Source organism: Alexandromys fortis, unplaced genomic scaffold, assembly GCF_014885135.2.
Source record: "Alexandromys fortis isolate MF-2015 unplaced genomic scaffold, M_Fortis_MF-2015_v1.1 scaffold_30, whole genome shotgun sequence".
Classification (NCBI taxonomy): domain Eukaryota; kingdom Metazoa; phylum Chordata; class Mammalia; order Rodentia; family Cricetidae; genus Alexandromys; species Alexandromys fortis.
Window position 1 is genome coordinate 7,423,664 of NW_026067922.1, and position 9,491 is coordinate 7,433,154.

At 49.2% G+C, this 9,491-nt stretch overlaps 1 long non-coding RNA gene across 1 annotated transcript in view; it reads right to left on the minus strand.

Moving 5' to 3' along the window:
• The window catches only part of LOC126501249 (uncharacterized), a 35,225-nt gene extending 28,711 nt beyond the window's left edge, over window positions 1-6,514 (minus strand). The window contains exon 1 of the long non-coding RNA XR_007591600.1: window positions 5,613-6,514. This is a non-coding gene — a long non-coding RNA (uncharacterized lncRNA). The remainder of the gene's footprint in view (window positions 1-5,612) is intronic.
• Window positions 6,515-9,491: the final 2,977 nt, after the last annotated feature.

Below are 9,491 nucleotides of genomic sequence, written 5' to 3' on the forward strand. Positions count from 1 at the left end.
CTGGGAGTTATGAGGATCACGCTGTGCATGGTAGAGACTGGAGTCAGCAAATGTCCAGAAACTACTGGACTTGGGAGGACAAGTGGCCCTGTGCCCACCCTCCTTCCATTCTTGCTCAGTTCTTTCTCTTGTCCCCCTTTCTTCTCTTCCTATTTCTTGTCCCCTCACACACTTATTGAAAGCATTCTCAGACTGCAACAGTAGCTTCCTTAGGAAGAGCTTAGTATACAAAACTCACCTGGGTAGGGAGGCCTGGCTCCCTGGGATCTTAGTCCTTTGTTTCTCCCTAACTCTGCGAAGAAAACACAGAGAGGGGCCGAGATCCTGTATTTCTATTTCCTCTGGAGTTGATTCCATTGTGCTGTTAATAAAAGGAAGAAAACTCCAGCACCTCACAGAGACAGATGTCCCCAACCCCCCAATCTCACCGGGGCCACTCAGCCCTCCTCTGAGGAGTATTACTAGACCTGTTTCTTTAAAATATATATAATATTTAATATATAAAAATATGTAATGTGTGCGTGTTCCTTAGTGGTTTGCCTGCATGAACGTCTCTGTGAGGTCATCAGAAGCCCTAGAACTGGACAGGTGTGAGCTCTCATGTGGGAATTGAACCTGGGTTTTCTGGAAGAGCAGCCAGTGCTTTAAACCTACTGAGCTATCTCCCAAGACCCCACTATGCCTGTTTTTAAGTAAGAGCAGGTAGCTCAGTGTCTCTTCCTACAAGCGCCGGGAGTAAGAAACCAAGTAGAAGCCTAGCCCCTTCGTGTTCACTGACCCCACCTCTTCCTCCGCAGCCCAGGGCTTCTCCATACCCGTCTCTATTGATTTTGCAAATGGTGGTTATTAAGATTTCTGGGAAAATGTCCTCGTTTCAGAAAAAAAAAATCAGTCAATGACATTTCCACTCATAAACCCTTTCCTCCTGAATGATCCCAGTTCCCTTTCCCAAAGCTCAGCGGGAGTGGGGGGTGAGGCAGCCGCTGAGGTCCTGGGCTGCCCCTGAGCTGCCTCCCGCTGGGGCAAGCCTGTTGGAGTGGCCTCCCAGCTAGCCACCGCTTTAGGGCCAGCAGCACAGCTGTTTCCAGCCAAGGTGAGGACTTCATCTTTAATGGTGTCGTTTACAAGTCAATAAAGCCAGGATGGAACACCGTTTCCTCTGCTGGTCCCACCTCTCTGGGTTCTGTTGTTTCATGCCTGCAGACAGGGTGCTGAGGGCTGGGCCCGGGGGACTCATTTCTCCCTAATGACTCTGCTCTCCCACCATCCTCCCTCACAACCTCACCCCCAAACAGCCTGGCCATAAAGCAAGCCCTAACCCTTCAGAAGGCAGAGTTCAAAGCTCTGACGCCCCAGGACCCTAAACTGCCAGCCCCTCCTTGCTTTATGGCTCCTGCCAGCAGGGTGTTATCTTTGCAAGGAGATAAAGGTACAGGCTGGGGGCTGCGGGCCTGAAAATGGAGGCCCCCTGGACTGGGACTCATCCACCCTGTCCTGGAGGTTATTAAGTGAGCTGCTGGAAAGATGGCCTTTTTCTACCTCACCGTGAAGACATTCGCTCTGGATTCTGGGGGTTCCCAGATCCGACCTGCAGGGGCCTCACCTCCTCTGGTTGGCTCGGAAGGCCACAGCACTCCAGGGTATTCCTAGCAGCAGAGGTGAAACTCTCTCAAACCTAGGTGATAATGAGGTGGGAGAGGATGAAGATTTAACGACACTCAGGCTGGCTGGCAGGCAAAGCCAACCCAAGGTCACGACAGCCGGGCAGTGACAGAGCAAGGTCAGGACCTTGCCCAGTCAACCATCTGTTGCCAGAGCAGTGCTGAGCACCCAGGGTGAGCTGGGGCTGTCCTGGGTGCTAAGGTTCACCGGGCTGAGACACAGTGAGAATGCTCTGGCAGTGGGAGGTGTGAATTTCCATAAGAACTTAAGCCTGACAGAGTGGAGTATCCTCAGGTAAGTCTGGTGTCAGCTCCCATTCCTGACTGGAACACTCATGAGATCCAAGCCACAGGCTTTCCACTCCCTGTCTCCTGGTTTGTGGCTTCCTCCACACACTTTTCTCCATGTAATGGCTACAAGAAGCCAGGCAATGAGAAAGTCAACAACTCCTCATCCAGACGGTCCGGGCAGGGACAACCTCTATAGGCCCATACCCAACTGGAGCCCTAGAGCGGCTAGAGAAAGAAAAAGACAGAAGGCAAAGCAGGAGTGGCTACTTCATATATACCAGGATAGAAACTTCTGCGAGAATATGGTACATCCCACAGTCCAGCACTTACTCCATCTGGAACATAGTTACAGTACACTCCTCTCTCCAGGGAGGAAACTGAGGCACAGTGGAGTTAAAGCAACAGTAACTACTCAAAAGTCGCCATCAGCCTGTTTGGCACTTGGATTTCATATATTTCATGGTGAGGATAAAACACACCTAAAACAACTTAAGGAAGGGAGGGGTTTTAGTGGCTCACACTTCAAGGATCACACTTCAGTCCATCCTGACAGGGAAGGCTCTACAGCAGGACCCTGGGACAGCTGGTCACATCACACCCAGTAAATAGAGAATGATGAAGGTTGATGTTAAGATTTATACAATATGGAGTAATCAGAGGAGGGATAGCCTGTTTGGTGGTACAGATAGACTCTTGTATTTCAATGTTTGGCCCATAGAGAGAGTGGCATTATTTGGAGGCATGGCCTTGTTGGAGTAGCTGTGGCCCTACTGGAGTAAGGGTGTCACTCTGGGAGCAAGTGTTGAGGTCTCATATATGCTCAAGTCACACCCTGTGGGGCAGTGTCTCCTTCTGCTGCCTTCAGATCAGGATACAGAACTGTCAGCAACCTCTCCAGCACCATATCTGCCAGTATACCTCCATGTTCCCTGCCATGAAGATAATGGACTAAACCTCTGAAATGGTAAGCCAGCCCCGGTTAAATGTTTTCCTTTCTAAGAGTTGTCTCGGTCCTGGTGTCTCTTCACAGCAATAGAAACCCTAACTGAGACAGCCTAATCTCAGCACCTGACACTCAAGAGTCTTCCTATTATTCCTTCAAGGGTGGTACTACCCACAGTGAAGGTGGCTCTTCTCACCTCAGTCAACCCAGTCGAGAAACTCTCTCACAGACATGTCCAGAGTTGCTGTCATTGCAGCGGTCAGTATTAACTCATCATGGTCCCGGAGTACTGTTGTGTGCCCTTTCAAGTGGGTTCAACCTGAGCCATGGCTGTGAGTTGGCCTCAGTGTGCAAAAGGAACATGTGTCCCTCCTCTCCCCAAGATACACAGTTGCAGAAACATACCAAATACACAAGTCTGCAAGGAAGGTCAGGGTTGATGACAGACCCCCCCCCATCACCTCTCATGCGCTTGTTACCAAAATCGCTAGGGTCATCCTGGACCCACACTAAACAGGTAAGCAATAGTGGCAACAGAGGAAAATTTGTGCACTGTCACATCGAGAAGAGGAAGAAGTAAAGAGATTCAGGGCTTGCCCCCATCGACCAACAACAACTTCAGGGTCCTGACATGAGGCATAGGATTAAATAAAGAGCCGTTATAGGCATAGCTAAGCAGTCCTAGCCAAAGTATGCTCACACACATCATTGGCTCGTCACTGTCTCGGCTCCAGTCTCTCCTGCAAGGTGGTCTGACAAGCTGTCAGAATTGTGCGAAATCTTTTCCTTGGACTTGGCATCAGGCTTCAGCTTCTTTCTTCTCCCAGCGTGAAATCCCTGGGGAAATTCCAATTTCGTGGGGGGACCGTCATTTCAATAGTCAGATAGCCAGAGGGAGGGGCACGAGTATCTCTTTAGAATATCTTCACTCCTTCCAGGATGGTTAAAAGCTAACAAGGGCAAAATGCCCTCTCCACGCCCGCACTGTGTGAGGTAGACGTGGGCGGGGGTGAGGGGGCATGGAGAGGGCGGCGGCTTAAGAATCAGGCACAAGTGTGATTCAGGTCCAGCTTCCAGATACCACTTGCAAGTTTGCAGCCCTGCCTGACCCCCATGCCTGCATCTGCAGACGAGGGCTCAAGTACCTACTTCAGGGGCTTGGTAAAGATTGAAGAGCAGCTAGCTCTGCTTGTTATTCCAGTGCTGAAGAACAGAAACTGGAGGCTCTCCAGAGCCTGGATGTTTTCCTTCCTTCCTCACTTAGAGAAATGTCTCCGTTATTTGTTTCCTGCCGGCGTCTAATTACAGTGCCAGAGCCCCATTCTCCAATCTGGGTTCAGTGGAAGAGGAAGGAAGTCACGGCTTTTCAGAGCAAAGCCCCGTGCTGCTCAGAGATGCCAGCTGGGAGTCGGCCTTACCCACAACAAGAGACTTGCACAGGCCGGGTCGCCCGTGCCGTCATCCAAATGCAGGGCACCTAGCCTTCTCCAGTGGGCTCGCAAGTACACAGATGGAGGAGTAAGGAAGTCTCTCCACCTACACACTGGGAACGAAGAATGTCAGGGCCACTTTGGCTCACAACGCCTGCTCTGCCCACCAGCGTGTCCATGAAGACAGCCATTGTACTTATACCTCTTGGAGGGCCATGGGGGCCCCAATACCGGGAAAGCACTTACAATCTTGGCAAAGTCAAGGCGGGGGGGGGGGGCTCTTAACTCTTTCATTTGCTTTAGAGCCCCCATGGAGTTGCCCAAGATGTCTAAGCAGGACCGCTGGCTTAGTCCTAGGAAGTCCTGAAGGAACTAATATTCAGATAAAGGACCAAGTCACAATGCCAAGGCCATCTCTGTTCTACAACTTGATCAAGTCTCTTCTTACTCTACACCAACTCCTCTGTATACCAGAGGATTGTGGGTAGGTCAGCCACAAAGGCTTTCTCAAAGATGGGCTGTCTGTGATCTTGTGATTCCGAGAGGTTAAGGATCGCCGCACGATTTTGTGCTCATTAAAAGAAAAGAGCTATCTGTAAAACCCCAGCTGCTTCCTTTTCAGGGGATGGCCAGTCTGCCTGCTCGAAGAAAGCTTCCACGGAAAGTCTGATCTGACAAATTCACACCGTTGACCCTGATGAAGCATATTCAGCCTGCTCCAAGAAGATAGTCCAAGGGACTAGGAATTCCACGAAGGTGCTTGCTGCATGAACATGAGGACTAAGGCTGGATCCCACAAAAAGCCAGCCAGAGCAGTGTCCATTTCATCCCAGCGCTAGGCAGTCAGAGTCAGAAGGGCTGCTGGGGCTTGCTCACCAGTCATTATAATTGAATCAGTAAGATCTCAAAAAATTAAGGTGAAGAGTGACTGAGGAAGATCCCTAATATCAGCCTGCATGTTACACACACACACACACACACACACACACACACACACACACACGTACATATGTGGACGGCAGTAAGTGCGAGATTCTGCTGATCTCCAGGTCAGTTGGAGTGTGTTTGCCTTGCACACATGAATGCATGAGGTCCTAGGTTCAGTGCACAGCACTGAAGGACAGGAGATTCCAGGTTAGTGCAGTGAGAGGTGGGAACCTTGCTGGAAGCATAAGAAAAGCTGGAAAGATCCAGGCCACCGCTGTAGCCAGTACTGATTAGCAGAGATTTAAAAAGACATTGGCCTTACTTACCCATCTTGCATTCCCACAATGCTTACCTACCTACCTTGGGCCAGGACCCGTGCTGACACCTCTCCTGCACTCGGTACGGCTTGCTTAAGGAAATTTTCATTCTTCGGTTTTATCAAACACCTTTGGCATTGCAGTGAGGACCTCATTTGAACAGAAATCTCTATCTTTATCAAATAATTAACTGAGTGTTGGAGAAATGTGTTCATTTGTCTTCGGGCCATGGGGCCAGGAAAGGAGTGGTGCGGTCTGTGAATTCCGATCTTCTGACTGTGCTGTGCTCTGTGTCTGGGTAGCAAAGGGTCCAGGTCCAAGAGGTTATCACGTGTGTAGGCCCCTATGTGAAGGAGATCCTCTGTGAATTTGTAGATAAAAACAACTTGTTTCTTAGCTTCAGGACTTGGTTGCCGTTTCTAAAGTCCTAAGTTACTTCTAATTCTTTCATCTTGAGTGTTTGTGACAGGACAATGGCTTTTGGAAATGGAAAATTCTAGAAGATACCTCTCCTAGGATTCTCCTCACCATGCTACTGTTTGCACCAAAGACTCAGAAAGCAGTCTGTCTGTCTGTCCATGACCGCAGAAGACCAAGTAGATCCTGGGAGTGAGGCCAATTTCCTTTCCTGCCCTTGGGTCACTAGGGGAAGAAATTGTTTTTCCTGAGCCCAAGCCATTGGTTCTATAAAATGGGGTGAATATTCTCTTTGAGAAGACGGTGGGGGAGCGAGACGCAATTCTTGAGGGCTCTGTCACCTCACAGCTTGGATGAGGCTTGTGACCGCGTGGACTCATATGAACAAGTCCCTTTCTTGGCCTGCATCCTCTCAGAGCAATTTCCCGCCATCCTCTCTGCTCTGTTTGTATTCAGGGCCTTTAGCCTTCAGGTAAGGGATCCTTAACCAGCAGGTTCCACTGGCTGAGCCACTGAGAGCCTTGCTACTCGAAAGACGCCTGTGCAGTTTGTACACAGGAAACAGCCACGGGGTCTTCAAGGGTTCTTCTGTTCCAGCCTCAAAAAAATATATGTCGCATTTGGGGTGGGCAAGCGGAGGTGTGTGTTGATCAGAAGACAAGCTTGTGGGATTTGTTCTCTTTCCATATTACACAGGGGCCAGGAATCAAACTCAGATCGGCAGGCTTTAGAGGCAAGCGTCATCACCCCCGAACCATCTTACTGACCCTCAAAGGTCATCTTATGACACCAGCATAGGTTTCTCTTAGGCAAATCATCATGTCTATTAGGCCACACAGCTCCAGGCCTGCCTGAAGAGCTTCAGAAAACTCTACACAAATGTTTGAGATCTGACCGCACAAAAACAACTGTCCATATATACAAAATCAAAACTGCCAACACAAAACAGATGTTCAATTCAGTGACTGACCATTGCAATGTTGCATCCTATTCCAGTGCCCTCTTATACTTATTATCTATGAAGGTTTCGTGGCAGTAGAAATCAGTCTGTAGGTTATATGTGTCCACTTTACATGAGTTTCCAAATAACTGAGAGAAAAAAAGAATACTAGTAACTAATTAAATAACCGAGAATCCGAAAATTTGAAAGGAAAATTAAGAGTTTGAGACAAACCTAGTTTATATTGAGACCTTGCAGAGGGGTGTGTGTGTGTTTGTGAGAGAAAGAGGGAGAGAGAGAAAGAAAGAGAGAGAGAGAGAANGAGGTATACACACCTGTAATCTTAGCACCTGGAAGGTAGAGGCAGGATAATGAGGTTGCTTAATTCTTTTAGACTTCTTTTCTTATCTACAATTCTAAAATTTTTGTAGAAAACATTATCCTCTAAAAAAAAATTAGTTGTTTAAAAAAAACTGTTTTTTTTTCCGGGCAATGGTGGCGCACACCTTCAATTCCAGCACTTGAGAGGCAAAAGCAGGCGGATCTCTGAGTTCGAGATAGCCTGATCTAGAGAGCTCGTTCAAGGACAGTCAGGGCTATACATAGAAATTGTCAGGGAGAGAGAGAGAAAGGTTTTCTACATCCCACAGAATCAACAGGTCCAGGTCAAGATCTACATAGAATTTCAACAACTTGACTACATAGCTCAGAAAAATGCTGATTTCCCTCGGATTCTAACCAGCTTACATTGCCAGACAAAAGACAGGAATACAGTACACCTCAGCTGAGGTATGGGTCCAAGGCTCAGATATATTATGTGGACACCGAGGCAAAAGCAAACATCCTCCCACTTGAGTGATTTTGCTTTTTTAATCACAGGAAAGTAAATCCTTCCTTGCCTCCCTCTTTCCTTCCTTCTTCCTTCCTTCCTTCTTTCTTCCTACCTGCCTTTCAACTCCCCACCACACACACTTTTCTTTCTTCATTAAATATTCCATGATCCATGTGCCCAGGATCAAAGCCAGGAACATTGCTAAGAGCAGAGGCCAAGGCTTTGCACACCTTGGGATCTGAAGTGTTCCTTCTGCTGGAGGAAGGGACGCATGCCCAGAGATGCCTAGCAACCGGCCCAGTCAGTGTGGTTCAGGCATCTGAGCTCAGGTACTAAAAGACCGAGGCATCATGAGGTAAGACAGGCCATCTCAGAAAAAAGACCGAGGCATCATGAGGTAAGACAGGCCATCTCAGAAAAAGGGATAGCACAACAAAGAAGTTTCCCTGGGTCCCAAAAAGTTCTAGAACCCACACACTGCCTGAGAAGTTGTTCTCTTGGTGATTGCAAAAGGGCTTCCCAGAACTAAAGGAAGAAATAGAATATGCATCCTGCTTCTACCCTAACCATTTATTCCTAGGACCCCAGAGTCACCCCAAACATCCTAAGGTACCTCGAACGTGCCCCCTATCTCTCTCTGGGCCCCAGGCTTCCCGAGGCAAGTCTCAGAGAAGTTATAGTGGGCACCAGGATTCTGTCTTCCTCTCCTGCTGCCTGGTCTGTGACCAGTGCAACTGAACAAGCACCAAGGCCTGAATCAAAACTTCAGGCATGGCTACCTGTTAAAAATCTACCACGTCTCCATCTGTCTCTGGGGATGAGTCAGTCATCCAGGTGTCACAGGGTGTTGTGAGGTCAAATGGGACGCCGTTGATGAAGGAAGGACAAACTGTGGCTGTCTGTCCACCACTCCTAAAAGCCCCCTGGCTGGGGCATCAGAGCTACGGCTCTGCTCTGGCTGAGGAGTCTTGTTCCCCTACCTCTGTGAACAGTGAACACCTCAGAACAGACGGTACCCACAACACAGGGCATCACCTATGGCACCCTCGTCCTCTCTACTGTCCACCACCAGCCATGGCAGGACAAGCTGCTGGGCTCTCAGACCAGAAACCGATGTCCAGGATGCTGAGTGTGACGTCGGGGCCCAGTGCAGCTGGTGAGACAAGTGTCCTTAATTTGGTCTGATATCCAGCCAAGGGAAACATTGGTTCTCCTGGGACCATGAAGAGCTTGCCACGTTACTTGTGACCAAACGGCACTCGGTACCAGAACTCTGTCCTTTGTCCCTAGCCCTCTGCATCACTCGGCTCATGCCTCCCTCTACCTCTGTGACCTTCATACATCCCTCTCTGCCTGACTCCCAGGGAAAGTTTCGGCACCCCTCTTGAGACCCTCCATACTTCCTTGGTTCAAGGAAGCCCAGATTAACTAGTCAGACAGTCTGGGCCCCGCTCCCACCAGCTGCCTGGATCGCAGCCATTTGTCCCCACCCACAGCTCGCTCGGACCATTTGGTCCTTCCAAACTCCAAGAGGACCCCACACCTCCCCATTCATAAAACTCTTGTTTATCTTTTCAATTACAGCTGATGTGTCACTTCCTCCAAGAAGCCTCCCTGGACCCGGGAGCCTTTTGTCTGTCCTGATACAAATTCATCCTGCTGTTTGTACGGCCATTGCCTGCTACCCCTGCGGCAGGCAGGACACACTCTTCTTTCGCACCGCACCCTCCGTC